Source organism: Nelusetta ayraudi, unplaced genomic scaffold (assembly GCF_046127955.1).
Source record: "Nelusetta ayraudi isolate G7.1 ecotype Tasmania unplaced genomic scaffold, CSIRO-AGI_Nayr_v1 ptg000027l, whole genome shotgun sequence".
Classification (NCBI taxonomy): Eukaryota; Metazoa; Chordata; class Actinopteri; order Tetraodontiformes; family Monacanthidae; genus Nelusetta; species Nelusetta ayraudi.
In genome coordinates this window covers 3,415,209-3,432,140 of record NW_027466077.1, presented here as the reverse complement: position 1 = coordinate 3,432,140, position 16,932 = coordinate 3,415,209, and the positions used below count along the sequence as shown (strand labels likewise).

The 16,932-nt window shown below is 46.1% G+C and overlaps 1 protein-coding gene across 1 annotated transcript in view; it reads left to right on the top strand.

Annotated features, from left to right (window-relative positions):
• cacna1c (calcium channel, voltage-dependent, L type, alpha 1C subunit) overlaps positions 1–16,932 on the top strand; it is a 142,268-nt gene that overhangs the window by 3,568 nt on the left and 121,768 nt on the right. The gene's annotated exons all lie outside the window — the stretch shown is intronic.

Genomic DNA, 16,932 nt, shown 5'->3' with positions numbered 1-16,932 from the left:
TAAATAATTAATACTTGGGAGGGGAATATGACGTATCTCGTCTTTATATGTGTCACATGTGGGAATAGTATGGTCTTTACTTGCACTACCTGCGGCTTGCATTGCGTGCTTACTAGTACCGTAGGACGAACAAATTAAAATGATGGAGTAATTTGATAGTCTCTTCTCCATTTGACTGAAAAGGAAAAGGAAAAAACCCGCATATTTGTTCTTACATCAAACATTCAATCACGCTGATTTGAGTCTGGCTTGACTTTTTTTTTTTTTTTTGCAAAGCTGTATTTCCAATGTTTACCACAAGAGGACAATGTAGGGGCGTTTTACAAAGGAGTCTGGTTGTCTGTCAGACGTCTGCTTCAGGCATAACTCTCTGTGATTTAACAGTCCAATGAAGTTCGATTCTAAAAAGTGAAAACTTTTTGAGCCACTTCATAAATATCGTATGTGTAATATCTTTATAGAAAGTTATACTTAATCAAGCAAGGGTGTGTGTAAAAGAGAGATTTTTTGTTTTTTTTAGTTTGATATCTGTTGGGTGAAAGGCTGAAATCTGTTGTTTCCCCATCTGTTGTGATTGTTTCTCCCTAATTGCAAGAAGTCACATTAACTTTTTAAATCAAGGCAACTTCGTAAGTTTTGTTATTATTATGTCATAATAATTCCTTCAGATGTATTTTGTGTCAGACAACTTTTTTTTTCATTTTCATCTTTAATGCAACAATAGCTGCAAGAATATAATATATAATTAATATATGTAATCAGTTTATTACCTGCTGTGGAGAATATCCTCTGGATATTGATTTCTGCTATTGAGTGCGGGTTACATGTGTCAAATGACTTTGTAACAATGTCCAATCTCTGGCGCTCTTGTATCCCCCAATGCACCATATTTTACATTATGTATGGCATAATCACCCCCCCCCCCCCGCCCCCCTCCCCGCAGTATAATAGCTGCTCCAGTCATCAGATATATGCCACTGTAGAGATACAACAGCTGGTGTGCACCCATCAACAGTCGTTGGACCCGAGTGTCCTTGAGTGAAGCGGTGACCACTCAGCTGCTCACTGAGTGTGAAAAACATCTGCTTTAAACATTTGTAACAACTTCTCCTCTGAAACGTGAGTGATGCTCCTTCAGGAATTCACAGCACTAACGTGGAAGTAGCTGCTTTGTTATTCAGCCACGGGCCCCTCGTGGAAGCGTGTCTATTACTTTGTCTGAGTGGTGGCTGCTGTATGTGTAACAATGTGTTTTAATGCATCTGTATCTATTTGTTTGGCCGGTTTGTATCTGTTTGCCAATGGGCAGGCTAATGAGTTGTCCATCAGCGGGTCAATACTGTCAATAACCGTTCAGTGGGGATTGAGTAGTTCACTCTGATTGGTGGGGACAAGGGCGAGAGATGTTTGTGATTGGCTAGCAGATGGGATGGCTAACGGCACGGGGCCAGTGGACAGCTTGGTGAAACTGTTACCAATTTCGGGTCAATATGAAAATAAATGTCAGCCTGCAAGCACCTGAAAGAAAATTAACAACCGTGTGCTCGTAAATGGTAGAAGATGAAATAAATTAAATTGTTTAATTGTTAATTGTTATTCTAAAATTGATTTTACACCTATTTGACACGTACTAAAATAGTTAAAACAAGATATTTCAAGATGAATTATTACATTTAAAAAAGTGTTGCGTAAAAAAATTGGGCAGGGCTGTTTAAATTATTCAAACCAGCTGTTTAAATTAGGTGTATGACTTTAGTTGGTCTTTTAAACTCAAGTGGACCAATTGATTTTTGCCTTCTGGTACGGTAGACGCCTAAAGGGCGATAGATGACCTGTCTGGGTTGTTCAGTTGAGATCCATTCATTTCTCCAGGTGGATACACCATGTTCTGCAAGCCTGTTATTTTATGTCGAATTCTGTGGGGGAATTTTTCAGTGAATTATTCTTGAAATACTAGTACTCAGTAATTACATAAAAATTTTCATAAAATGAGAAACTGTTGCTGGCCTTCCAGTTCAGATGAGAAAGCCTTTTTGCTGTACTGAATGTGTGAATGTAGTTATTTATATGTCGATGTAAAGCCTCCGCAGTGCTGACTGAAGTTAGTTCCACTGTTAGGATGGGGATTTCCCCCTTTGACCGACACGCAGATTGCCTGTTTCCCACGTGGTATGGAGTCAGGACGTGTTTGTCTGGACAGACATTCCCAGAGACCCACCGAGCTTTGGAGTCATGGACACGTACAAAGGGGTCGGGAACTACAAATATAGAGCGCTCATAAATAGAAGAGAGGGTCCGTGCGCAGCCTGGATTACGGAGGACATTTGTGAATCTGTGCGTTGTTGCGTTGCATCCCCTGGGCACGAGTGTCTGTTCCCATGACCTGCTTGGCATCCTTACTGCCTGCTGCGCTTCACCAGGTTTAACCCAACAAAAGTGGTTCTGTTAAGCCTCAGTAGAAGGCTGCAGCTTCAGCAGTTGCGTGCTGCCCTACTGACTTTTTAATTTTTTTTTCACGTCATTCATTTTTTTTAACACCACCGTTTACCAGCTACGTATTGGATAGTTGATGGTAAATGTTCTCAATTTCTGATATTTCATAAATCAGTGGACAGCCTTATGCCTCCAACAGCTTTGACAGTAGACCTATGTATGTGGCAGTATTATTCATGTAAAATACTACTTAATGTCTTTGTTCCCATAAGCTTTTTCCAACAGATCATGTTTTTATTCCAATCGATGATGGAATGCTTTTGTCTGAGAATAAAAAAAAAATCTGCCTGCTTACTAAGAAACCAAAATTTCTTTCTGTTTTAAACAATACTTCTATTCCCTCCAAGCATACATTTTACCCACAAAGCATCGGCGTCACATATTGTCCTGAAAGAGACAATTTACCGTCAGATGTCAGCGACAGACTCAGTTTTCTGTCCGTCTCCCCGTCTTTACTATGTCTGCAGTGACACCCGCAGACAAAAAGGCTTTATTCTATTACAGTGTGGTGGGTGGTGACACGGGGCTACGGCACTGAGCTACTGTATTAAACGCAGGCGGGGCTGAGTCATCAAATTCACCCCCTGATTACAGCCTGCGGTCAGATTGACATGAGGCCTGCTCGTTGTGAAGTTCATTTTCAGAGTCAAATATGATAATACTGGATGGTCAGTGCCATAATTAGAACACAAATATGCTTCCCGCTGCCTCGAATAGCATAGTTCTGCGCTTCAAGGCAGAAACAGACACATATTTATTTTAAGGTCTCATTAAAGGCTTTTTTTTTGTTTAGATCTTTATTTTTTATCTCAGCCTTGCACAATTATTTTCTCAGAAATAACGTTAGAGCTCCAGAATACAGCGTACTTGGCTGTCTGTCCTCTGCAGTCTTCTGCTCACCTGATCACCTTTGTTTTCACTTCCGGCTACAGTATGACGAAAACAAACAACCAGCTCTTTGCATTATGAGGAGTTATTGTCCTTTGTCCTTTGTGATATCACAAAGGGGCAAAAATCCTCAAAACTTGTAAAACCTATAAATGAACTGCTCATCAGTCACACACATATCGCTTACTGCTAATGACAATGGTAAAGGACATTATGTCTATTATGGGACTTTAAGAAAATGTACATAAAAAAATGTTTGCATATCCAAAAAAAGAGAGGAGCTGATTTTCAAAATAAGGTCACGCAGCTTCGGAGGAAAGAGTGGATGATGGGTAGGGAAGTGATCTGATGACTCCAATTTTTTTTTTTGGTTTGTGTGACGCAAGTCTTTTTAGGGAGAATGAACAGAGTAAGAATTTCATTGCATAGTACAAGTACCTGTTACACTGTGCATATGTCAGTAAACTTTTTGAACTTTGAACTTTAGGGAAATGATCTGATGACTCCTGTCATCTGATCATTGTCGGCCTTCCTTGCCTTTCCCTTTCAGAGCCTTTCAGAAAAGAACGTGACATGTTATTTTGCCACAGCAGCTCCGTCCAAGAACTAATTGAAGCCGGAGAGCCAAGCGGTCTAGAGCTGTTTAGTTAAGAGCCGAAGTCAACTTTGTTTGGCTTTTCGCTCCCCGAACGAGCTTCATTTTGTTGTTGCGTTGCCTCAGAAAAAAGAAAAAAAGACACCATGTCTCCCGAAAATTACTTTCTTTGCTGTATAGGAGTCAGGAGAAATTCAGCGCTGCGTTGCAACACACTTCAGTCTCCTGAGGCCGAAAAAAAAGTGGGTAACGTAATTGAATTCTGTAAAGGCCTTTTGTTTGTTGTCGCTAGATAGAATAAGGGGTCAAACTCTGTCGGCGAGCATCAACCTTCATCCCGTCTGAAGTTCAGGGCCTCTGCTGATGCGGTACTTTCACACATTTTTAATAACACATTTATTTTTTTCCCCTGCGAAAACGTTTGATGCGCACCTCTAACTGTCCAGTCAGGAGGTGACGATGCAAGTGTAATTGAATGTTGACCAATCAGAAGCCCGAAGAACCAGTCGTGCAGCATGGGAAGGGGTCACATCAGCAGCCGCACTCTCAAGTGGAGCTACTTCGGGATGTTACGTCTTCAACATAGCCGCAGAGTAGATGTACATCAACAAAAAGTCCCGCTAGAAAGGTTAAAACTAGCTATTTTGGTCCTGCCTGCCACTTATCAGCAGTTGCCAAGGAGATAAAACTGCGCAAACAATAGTTGGAACCAAAAGAAGAAAGTAGGCAAGCCAAAAAAAAGAGAAAAAAAAGTCCTGGTATTCCACACACAAACAGTAAAGCTGAGTTTATAGAAGATCTTTACCCTGGAAGTCGTTTCTGAAAATTCTCCTGCGTTGAGTGACCTGAAAATCTGTTGTTTTTTTTCTATGCATGTAGATGAAAGGCCCAAACCGCACAGAGACGGCTACGTTTGTCAGCGCAAATAAATAAATAGTAACACAACATGTGCGCGCAAGGCCTTCAGAGTTTTTTTGCGGGCGAAGATCAGAGACGGAGTCGCGGAGGCATCGATAAACCAGATCTCAGGCGCGTGTAAACACAGACTTGGCCAAAGAAAAGAGTGGCGCTGAGGGAGTCCAGATGTGGAGGCACTCAGACGTGGGCACAACATCTCCGATCTCCTGCTGTCGCTCGCTTTCTTCCCTTGACTGACTGACTGACTGACTGACTGACTGACCGACGGCCTCGTTATTCTCTTCCTCGCTTGCGCACACACTCTTTCTGTTTCAGCCACCTTTTGATTTTTCTGATTTTTAAAGCCCCTCGCATGTCCAACTGACCCTGCTGTGCTCCTTCCAAGATATTGTCACCCCTCGCTCTCCCCTCCCGCACACACATTTACCCATCATCATCATCATCATCATCATCATCACTGTCATCTGGTTACCAGTTGCCGATTCTCCACCATTGCGCCTTTACAGTTTTTCTTCACACACACACACACACACACACACACACACACACATCTGGAAACAGTCAAAGCGTCTACATGTACAGGAAGGGAGAGGAGGGAGATGGGGGGGCTCCCTCCTCCTCCTTTGCTCTCTCTCTCTCTCTCTCTCTGTATCACTGCAGAGCTGAGCTGCAGGGGCAGCAGAGGCAGAGAGAAGCGAAGAGCTCCAACTCTACCCGACCAGTGAGACACAGGCAGGCAGGCAGACGGACAGACAGACAGACAGACAGGCTCACACACTGACTGACTGACAGACACCGTCGGACTATAATGGACTGAATCGGGACACAGCAAGCCGTCTCCGGATGAGACAGGACGGTCTGGCTTATTCGGGGAGGCTCTATTTTCTCCTTTTCCTCTCGGCGCCGTGGAAAGCGGGGACTCTGCTGCAGGAATAACCGACAACCCGTTGGGAGATTTAACGCCGCGCAACCCGCTATGGAATATTTACACCCCGCTCCGCTCCGTTTCCTAAAATTTCTCCTCTCCCCTTCCTCCTTCTCCTCCTCCTCCTCTACCTCCACCTCTGCTACCTCCTCTTCATCCTCCCGCGTTTTGACACGCTGCTGAAGATGCGCACGAATGCGTCTTTTGCGCACATCCATTGCGACCGACACTGACAGCGCCCGTGCTTTCTAACACATTTTTTGTAAAAAAAAAAAAAAAAAAAAAAAAAAAAAAAAAGATAATCTCCTTTCGTTTTTTAAAGAACCTACCTGGAAGAAGGGGAGACGGGAGGAGGGAGAGAGCGAGAGAGAGACGGGGAGAGAGAGCGAGTGAGCGAGGTGTGAATTGAATTGAACGCGGCGCTGGTCTCATGTTTCTCGCCTAGGGCCCGGATGTACCGAGAGATGCACCGGTGCGTTTTCCCAACCGGTTCCGCCGAAAGCTCACTCTTTTTCCCGGCCTTCACCTCCATCATGGGGATTAGGTAATATTCACTCCATCAGGAAGAGACCCTCTCCACACAATTAAGAAGAACGGAATACTCCCCCACCAAAAAAACTGTCCGTGTCAGACAGTTCTTCATCTCCCCCTCCCTCCCTCCACCACATTTTTTTTTTCTTATTTGGAGGGTGCTTTTCCCCCTGTTCCTCCAGCTTCCTCCCCCTCTCATTCATCCGTTGGGATAACGCAGGACTACATATATGGTAAATGAAAGCAAAAACATGTACATCCCGGAGGACACCCTTGAGAACCATCAAGGTATGTTGCCTCTCGCTATTTTTCTTCTTTATTTGTTTAGCGGCAAACATCTTGTAACTGTGCATGGGAGAGTAGGGCAGGGGAGGGGTGCGGAGGGAGGGGGAGATGATCTGGAAATGGGGATGGGATGGGGAAAGGAGAGGTGGCGGGAGTAGGAGGAGGAGGAGGGGAGAGAGGGAGAGGAAAGGAAGGGGGTGTTAGCTCGTGCTCCTCAACAGATGGACAAATGTCTCTGTTTCGCTCTCCGGCACTTTCTTCTCCTTCTGCGTGCAGTTTTTGTTTATTTGATACCCCCACCTCCCTCTGCTCTGCACCCCAGTCAACTTGTGCTGTAAATCGGCGCAACAATTCTCACAGGTACCCAGAATCTGGTCGAGGCCTTGCTTGCTTGCTTGCTTGCTTGCTTCCTTCCCTTTCATACCGTCCCCCCGGTTCACGCTTGTGGTGGACAGGCCGCTCAAGTGCTCAAGTGAGGCGCAACGGGTTCGGGTGGGCAGCGGTCATGTTTAACCAACAGGCGGTTGTGGGCGGTGGGCGGTAGAGGTGGGGGGGCAGGATCGTGGGAGACGCATTCCCAACTGGAAATAGCAGAAAAGGCGCGCAACATTATTGTTTTTGTTTTGCCAGCGCGGGTGGCTTTTGGGAATGGAACATAGAAAAGAAAAACACATCATGTTTAGTCACACGAGAAGCACAAACCCAAAAGAAAAAAAACACACCCCGTCCTCACATTTGCAACGTTTTCACCCAAGTTCTCACGCCCGCAAGACGCTCCTTCCTTGTGGAAACGCGTCGAGATGACAGGTGTCTGTGGGAGGGCCTGCAGGAGCCGCTCGCCTGCCGAGGGACGGGGTTGACGGCGAGCTATTTCGGAGGGGTGGCGTGTCGCGCAAGACACGAGCCCCAAGTTGATCGTGACGACTTTTATTTTATATTTTCCTCCTCTTTCAAAGCGTTCTATTGGAGGCAGAAGAAGGCGTCTCTCTCGGCGCGCGTGCGTGTTGGTGTGTGCGTGCGTGTGTGGGCTGCGGTTTGTTTTACGGTGAGGAAAGGGTCTGTTTGCATTGCGCAGTATTACGCGTCGCTCCTTTTTCCACCCACGTTGCAGAGAGCGGAGCCCCAGTTGCGATGCGATTTCTGACTTGACGGCAGGCCCGCATCCTGGAAGCGTTTCGTATCCCGTCGCCGTCCGCTTCCTCGTGGACACGATCGCCCTCTCCCTCTCCCTCCTCCTCCTCCTCCTCCTCCTCATCGTCACCATGATCGTGGCCGTCGCCCTCGTCCATCACTTCCATCACAAGCACCACATACCTCTCTGCCTTGGCGACAGGTTCCATAGCAACAGGGTATGAGACGAGGGAAGGCTGTTTGCGTGTGTGTTTGTGTGTGTGTGTTTGTGTGTGTGTGCGCGCGCGCCTGTGTCGCAGCGAGATACATTCACCGACAGTTTGTTCCGAGAAGCAACTAATCACCATCGGGCAGCAGCAGCAACAAGACAGACCATTACGTCCATGCGGCTATCACCGCTCCTCCGCTAGCAACTTTGCAACACAGTGGCATCACCCTCGAGTGTAGGCTGGAGTGTGTGCGTTTACACACCAAACATGATGTCACGTGACACGAAAAAAATAGCTTTTCATTGATCTTGTCCAAATAAAGTATTGATGATCATCGTCAATCGTTGCAGAGAGCGGACAAGGGGCTGCAGAAAGAGGGCAGACCTTTGAAATCCTTTTTTTTTTTTTTTTTTTTTTTTAATTTATAATACCCTCTGGGCACTTTGAAAATATTGGCGTGGTTAGGTTAAGGCGTTAAGGTCAAACAAATAAAATAACACCTGTCCTTAGAATTTATTTTGGCTTCGGCCTTAATTAAGAGCTCGTATTAAACACATTTTAGAACTTTATTTTCCATTTGAAAGGCTAGAGCTGTGCACATTATTTACCCCCCCTCAACGAATCCCCATGAAACCACACGTTTAGCCTTCCGTTTACCGTACAGCCCCCAAAATACACATCAGTTCCCTGATTAAACAAAGATCGGGCAGAGGTGGAATGAACAGGTGGAGCCGTGGTTGTGGTCGGATGAAGGACTTCTCTCCCAAACAGTGTTTCTTAGGGATACACTTTCTAAAAGATGCAGCGAGCTAAAGAGGTATAAGAATAGGCTTTCATATTCCCAGTGCTTTGGTGACAGGCGAGAGACAGTATTGTTTGGAAAACATTAGCACAGTGAATTTTTGCACATTGTGGTGCCTTTGAAGAATCATCTGTGACGGACGGAGACGGTGCATGTAGTTTCTGTGAAACCTGACGTGGTTAAAAATGCCAAATGCCCATCGGTGTCTCCAAACATCAGTAAAAGCGTGTGTTACATAATGTGAGACTTGTGAGTCAGCTGCTCCAGGTGGTGGAACTCTCCCCTGCAGGTGAGCGAACCTGAGTTGGACGGATTAGAAAAAAAAAAAAAAAATTCTCAAGTCAGACAAGCGTCCCTCAGTGCGGCTGTACAGACGTTTGTGTCAAAGACCTCGTTTGATCAGGTCACTCGGGTGGGGGTTTCAGTACCATGGACAGCTCATTTTTCATTGGCGCATTGACACCTACGTGACAGCTATTGAGGGGTACTAAACACTGTTTAACTGCTGTCGTCATTCCAGCTCTATTAGTTCTCATAAGCCCCGAGATGTGTAAACACTCATCAGGGCTTCAAAGCTGTAGACATTTGCAACTGTATAAGTATTAATACGACTAAATGAGCCCCATTTATTTTTCTTGTGGACATCGTTTTATCTTTCGAAGACGACGGCGTTCTTGTGTAAACACAAAGAGACGCCAGTTCACCAAAAACTTCAGCACAACTTGATCCCTGACCCGGCTGCTTTTGCCGAGGCATCGAAGGTTCCGGAACTCTTTAGATCCAGTCTTGCAGCTGACCCTGACCATGCCTCTCGGGAGGGTTTCTCCATGTGGGACTGAAATGGGAAAAAAATAAAGAAAGTAAATAAGTTCTTCTCGCACGTACAAAAAAGGACAGACGATACTCACTTCCCAAATATTGGGCAGTGGCTCAGCAATGCACATTAAGCCGCTATGTAATGTAGAGCGGTTTTATGTCCCACGTGATTGCGCCAAATGCTAATGTCCATTGATTGACTCCGCAAAGTCATTTTCTTAAATAACAGACACTTTTATAAAAGGAATAGTTGTGTCTCTCAAATCTGCCAACAGGAACAAAGACAGATGACCGAAAGTTACAAATTTGTTATCATATTGTACAGTGACACACACACTCACACATGCACACATGCATGCATGCATGCACAGACACACACACACACACACACACACACACACACAAACACACACGCTCATTACGGCTACAGTTTTCAGCAGTGTAATCAGTGCACTGATTTCCCCCTGTGGCCATTGTACCAGAGGCATGATTCCTCTGTTAAGGATATTAATTGGTTTCTGATGGTTACACTGGGGCACCTCAGCGTCGGGCCACCTGCCAAATCGCCTCGCCGTAATGACTTGGTGCGCTCATTGATTCCATTGATGTCACCTCAGAAGACACGATGCGGCAACCACGCTCGCCTCTCCATGCAAATGCCACAACACAAGGGTCTTTTCTTTCTTCACCAAACGGCTTTGGTTTGATAAGCAGCTTTTCAAGGAAAAACCTGTTGTTGTATATAATTAGGTGGATCAGGTACTCTAGAGTGACTTTGTTTTGTTCCACACAGTTGCTGACGATATAGAACAGGTTTTTGTGGCAACAGGTGGAAAACCACAGCCTGCAATTTGTTGTCGTCACCCGTAGTCACATTGCACCCTCTAACATATCCTTACTTTTCATCCTGGACTGGATTAGTCTCAACTCTGAGTGTGAGAATGGTCATTCTACCTGTAATGGCACTGGAGCTCACTGTTCAGTATTCCACTGCAATGGCCTGATTGTGCAAATATTGATCTAAAGGTCCCACATTTCACCAATTTTCTCTATCTTTCATGCCAGACCCCAGTTAAGCAGCTTTGTATGACTAATCACCCAAAGAAATGTCTTTGGATCTTCAGAAGTTTAGCCCTCTGTTTATGACCTCCAATAGAAAAAACTGTGTCTCAGTTTCATGTTGTGCTCTTGTTGTTTGACACCACAAAAGGCGATCTCCAGTTTGGTTAGACACTTTATAAAAAGTGGAGCCAGAATTATTTTTCTTTTCTGGCAAGTTCACTGGCAGAGACACATATCACTGTTGTAAAAAGAAAATCAAGTGAATTTTGCATCATATGGGCCTGTTAATTCCAAATGTTTCATGAAATATTACCTAAACCGCAGCAGCAGTGAAATGTCAGGTAGACCAAGATCATCCATCAAAGTGCCACACCATAAATCCGGGCAGTCAAGCACCAGTCTTAAAAAAAATAGAGAAAGAGGAAAAAAAAATCAGATTTGTTACTCAATCGATACTCGGTGTCAGATTGGATCTTAATCCTAAAATAAGAGGAGCTTTTTCCAGGCTGTGTAGCTCAATATGGCTTCTCCTTGAAAAAAAAGTGTGTTACATTTACAAAACCATGAATGACAATTATGATACATAAATATTTAGATGATATCATGTTGTGCTTGTTTTTAGATTGCGTGGTATAAAGGGATTTTTTTACTTCCTTTTTTTTTTTTTGCTGTGTTACGCAACGATGAGGATGACGAGCACTTGACTCTGAAAAGGGCCGTGTCAGACGCGACCCTGCCGTGTTTACACATGCGTTTCATCTGTTGCGGCCACAGTTTGTGATTCCAGAGCGTCGTTAGTCACAGAGAGCTGCTGCAGTGCAGGTAGAAAGTGCTGACAAGTTTAGGCGACTTCAGCTCGAGGTTATGACTCAACGACGGGCCGCTCTCTAACGTAAAAATAAAAAAAACCCATCTGGGTGGGGGGTGGACAAGGAGGAAAATTTGGGAGGATGGAGCATAGGGAGGAGTTAGTTTTTAAGAGGGGTGAGACAAGGGGGAGGAAGGAGGACGGAGAGGCGCAAATGGAGGCAGCGGGAGACGGGAACCTGCGTGAGAGGAAGAAAGGGATGAATTAGTGAGAGAGCAGTGGCAGAGGAAGGGCCGGTGGGACTGGGAAAGGAGAGCGGGGGGCAGGGGGGTTGTGGAGGAGAGAGAGGGGGAGGAGAAAGGGGGAGGATTAACGGTGCCTCCGTCTTGCTTAAGCTGCTGGATGTGCATTGAAAATCTATCCAGAGGCCGTCCCGAGCTCTCGGTGCCGCCGGGGGCCGCGCTCTTCATTTGTGGCGGGACAATACGGCAACACCGGCAGCAATGTGTGTGTGTGTGTGTGTGTGTGTGTGTGTGTGTGTGTGTGTGTGTGTGTGTGTGTGTGTGTGTGTGTGTGTGTGTGTGCAGTAGCAACTGGCCATCTGCCATATGCATTGTACCTGCTTGGCCGCCTCCGCCGCCTTTGAGCGCGCCCCCAATCTCCCCTCAGCTCAGACACGTGCTTATGTGTCCCACCTCTCTTTCTGTCTTGCTCTCTCCCTCTCTCTCTCTCTCGCTCTCTCTCCCTCACACACACACGGCTCTATCGATCCGTCTGAAGCCACCAGTGGTAATGATGACTCCACACCTGTAGCATCCACTCTTACGGTCCCTCTCCTCCTCCTCTTCCTACTTTGTCCTTGTCTTTCTCTCTCTGCGCCCCTCCTCACCTATTAAGTTCTTAATTTCAACATGCTTTGTTACTCTATGCTGCTTCCTAAGCTATTGCGAAAGAACAGACAGAATTAAAAAAAAACAACATTCTAGTCGTCTCCCAAATAATCACGCAAATGTTTTTTTAATAGACGTAAACTGCCAGGCCTTTGCTGTAAACATATTTACTGCAGCTATTTGTTGGATTACTTGTGCACATTATTTAAAATTGTAAGCAGTACTGCTTTTAGAAACCTATATTTATCACTACCCACTAGCTCAAAAACCAAAAAGTCAGTCAATCAGTCATAATTTATTTTCACATATTTTTTTTTATTTTCGTTGGTGCTACTTTATGGGATTTTTTAAAATTTTTTTTTTAAGTTTCAATCACGAACATTGTCTGTATCCAAAAGACATGTTCAATGTCCCTGTTCTTCTGACATCAGAATTATCCACGTCGGCCGTGGCTGTCCTAAAAAAAACCCCCCAAAAAACGCTGCTTTATTCCTCATTTGTAAAATATTCTAAATATATTGGTCTCATGCACCTTTTGAATCTACCTTTCTGGACCCAAAGTGGGGCCTCAGCGTGGACTTGTAAACACTCTTTAAATATTGTAATGGGTCCATGCAGACCCCCTGCTGGGCTGCCATTGCTACATGTATGGCCTGGGAGTGGCCAGGGGGTTGCCGTGCCTCCGTCTCAGCTCTGCTCGGCGTGTTTATACCTTCCCCCAAGTTGCGAGACGAGGGGGAACGCAGGCAGACACGAGCAGGAAGCCGTCTCTATTATTCATGCCCGGCCATGCGTCCCTCCCTGGTCTCCACTGCCGCCGCCGTCTCTGCTGCGCTTCCCCTTCTGCCTTTTGTCGTCTCGAACCAACAGTCGGTCCTCGTCTCGCCCCCATCGCTTGCCGAGCCGCAAAGTGCCGGTCAATTCGAGCGGTTATCGATCGGTGAGATTGCGTTTCCTCCTCTCTATGAATTAAGCACTCCGCCCGCCTGCGCTCGAAAAGTCTGCGGCGTTCGGAGTGGATTTGCCTGCAAAAGAGGAGACAAGGGGAGGGATGACACGGAACAGCGAGTGAGAATTGGCAATGCGGGCCTCCGTACATGGAAGGATCGCACGCCGCAAATTGTGTCCGTGCTGCGCAGAGAGTTCGGCCTGGAAGGCCTCCGTCACACCGGTTACGTAAGAGCGAGTCTTCTGGCTCGAGCCTGAATAAGCACACCGGGAGGATAGAGGAGGTCGCAGGGTGATGGAGGTGCACCGCCGCTGGGGTAACACAAAGTCCACCGTCTGCCTGAGACCTCAGGCTTCAACAGGTTCCGCTTGCGCTAATCGGTGCTATGTGTCTCCAGTCTTGATGCTTGTTTGAACTCATTGCATTAAAAGTTGTTCAGAAGAATCTTTTCCTCCTCTGAAGCTCTGCCCTCTTTAAACCAGTGTGGCCTGTTTCAGAAAGGGAAAAAAATGTGTGACACAGGGTCGCTCCCACTCGGAAGGCCGACTGCCCGTGAGGGCCTCGGATTTCTAAACTCGGCCCTTTGGTTTCGCAGCCGGGTCGAAGCGCACTAAACGGCAAAGCCGCTCTCCTCGTTCCTTCACGAGCAGATAGAGCAGATGTGAGACGCACACATGCACACGCGTGCGTGCGCATGTGCGTTGTCATCGTCTTCATTTTTTTATCAAACTAATTTCAGAGAGGGAGGCAGAGAGACAGAGGGATGAAAGAGAAAAACGTTTGTCACCCCGAGGACAGACGCATGGGCAGACGCACTCAGAAATTTTGAATCACAAGAAATGTGTGTGTGTGTGTGTGTGTGTGTGTGTGTGTGTGTGTGTGTGTGTGTGTGTGTGTGTGTGTGTGTGTGTGTGTGTGTGTGTGTGTGTGTGTGTGTGTGTGTGCGTGCTCGACTGTAGTCAACACCAACCCGTCTGTTTAAGAGGAAAACGGCGGCAGCGTCGCCGTGCACAGTCGTGTCCAGTCGACTAGAGCTCTGATCCTGAGAGTCCTGAGAGACAGAGAGTGAGAGAGTCTTCTCTCCAAATGAAGCACCATGAATTATTTTATGAGCGCCGCCGCATTGTACAGTACCATGAGTGTGGATATTTTTAGCCCAGTTGGCCGAGCAGGCGCCGTGAGATTTTCTTTTTAAACTGAAGGAAAAGGTTCCTGCTTTCAGGTTTCTGCTCCCCAACCCGCTGCCATCGACTCCTTGCAACGTTTTACAGGGTTTTTACAACTCTGCAGCTTGTTGTTGTTGCGGTTGTTTTCTTTTTTTATTAGTCTTTATAGAAATGTTCCTTTTTTTCCTCGGAGAACATGCAGCTGTACGCGAGAGCTTCCTGCCCCCCGCCTCCTTATCCCGTTACGCCGTCTTACGGCAGCCGTTCTCGTCTTTGTCCCATTGAGATCTCAGGTCTGGCCGTCTTGCGGGGCCTCTGCTGGGCCTCTGGTGGGCCTGTCACGGATGGATGCCTGCACTACAGAGGAGTCCGACTGTCACCGCACACTCTCCCTCCACAGTGAGCGTCAACCCGCTGGGTGACAGCACCCAGAAAAGATAGATTAAACTGCCGCGCATGGGAATGTGTGTGTGTGTTTTCCCCCAATGCCTCCGGGGTGTGTATGTGTGCGTGTGGATGTGCATTTATTTGGGCACTTCCCTCTGTGAGCGCGTCTCAGGCCGAGAGCTGTCAAGTCATTCCTGGCAGCTGAGAATCATGGGTACCAAAAGCCTGTTGTGTAGCCCGAGGCGCCGGGCTCCTTCTGTGAGTTTTGCCCGCACCAGCGTTCAGGCAGACAGGAGGGAGGTAAATGCCTGAGCAGAAGCTCTGGAGGGGCCGGGCGAGCCAAAAATACAACTTTCTTGTCTCTTTTTTTCTAAACCGCATCACAACAAGGGAATCTGCAATAAAGCTCTGATTTCATTCTGAGGAATGTTGCTTTGATTTGTGTCGAATTTTGATGACACAGTTTAGCTTGTTCGTCTTGTTAACAGCCATTTCCTGGGTTACGTATTATTTCCTTTCAGGGATGCAAAGGTTGAACGCATCACCGAAGTTGCAGTAAAGTCAAGAATCAACTAAAGTGTCGTGAAAAGCTCCATTTTAAATGGCCTCGTCAATGGTTTTCAATCATGGCGCTCTTTGGCAGATGGATAAAGTCAGAAGATTTAGAAAATGTGCCATCTGCTGCGCTGGGTTAGTCTCAGTTAAGGGAACCACTGTGAACCTTCAAGGATATAATTTCTCATCCAGAGCCACTAAGTCTCACCATCCGATTTATAAAGGTGACAACAAACGCGGATATCGACTGGAAAATTGATGGAGCAGCTTCGGCCGAGATGGGAATAATTCCCAGGGATGCAGGACCGCCCCCCCTGCCGCGATCCGCTCCGTTCATATCAGAAATAGACAGTTTTTTTTTCATGTACAGCAAGGCTCTGCCTCCATATAAGACATTGAAGAGGAAGTAATGATTCCCAGGGGGACTCCGTAATGCGTTTGTTTGATGTTGAATCGTTGTGTTAATCTTGCAGCTCCACATATCTTGAGCTGCTGAATGTGCAGCAGCACCACACGCCAGGTTGCAAACCGGGGGGGAAAACATCCTGAGATTTAGTCCTCGGCTCTTTTCAAGTCGAGCAGCAGCAGCAGCAGCAGCAGCAACAGCAGCAGCAGCAGCAGCAGCAACAGCAAAGCAAGCAAGCACACCCTTGGCTGTGTGCCGCCATGTGTAGGGCTTTATACAATCTATTTTATTTTTAGCTGAATTCTGTTGCTTTGCTTGTATGAAATTATTGCAGTTCTGTCCCCCTCCCCCTGCCCCTTGCTAATTTGAGATTGTGTGCAGCACTGTGTTTCCTTTTTTTTAATTTTTTTTTTTACATGGGCTGCAAACAGCGGACAATGTTTACACACATCCACATGTTTCCGGTCCAAATTATATTGACTATTTGAAAAAAAAAAAAAGAGGACAAAAGCATAACACCTGTCCAGAAACGGGTCCAACTCTCCTTCTCATTCAGTCAGGAGCAGCATTTTAGTCAAACAATGGCTGTAATGTGATTAACAATGAGTTCTGTTTTTATTGGCCAAGTTGCAATTGGGTCCATTGCTTCCAGGCTCCCTGGTAAACCTGATAATTACCTGGACATGCAGAAAACTGACCTTAAAAGTATCTGCAACAGCTGTTTTCTTTTTTCTTTTTTTTTTTTTTAATCATTCGGGGTTGTTGTGGTTGCTTCAGTCAGCTTCTATTCCTTCATTCTTCTGACTGGCAGTTATTGGAGTGTCTCGGGCTTGCATCAAGAATATTAAAATCAGATATCATTCTGGAATTAAGTCTTGTACCTCCATTTCATTCCCCTCTGTTGTCCCTCCTTGAGTTTTACTTCCGCATTTTATTCATATTTGCCGTCTCTTCCGGTTTCCTACTCTCGTTCCTTGAAATTCAAATGGTTTCTGTTTATGTGTGTGTGTCTGTACCCTCGCTTCCCTTTCTTCTCCTCTTCATCCCTCCTTCCTCTCTGTCTTAAGACAAGGGGAAGGTGTTCCAGGAGGGAGTGGATCAACTATATAGGCCATG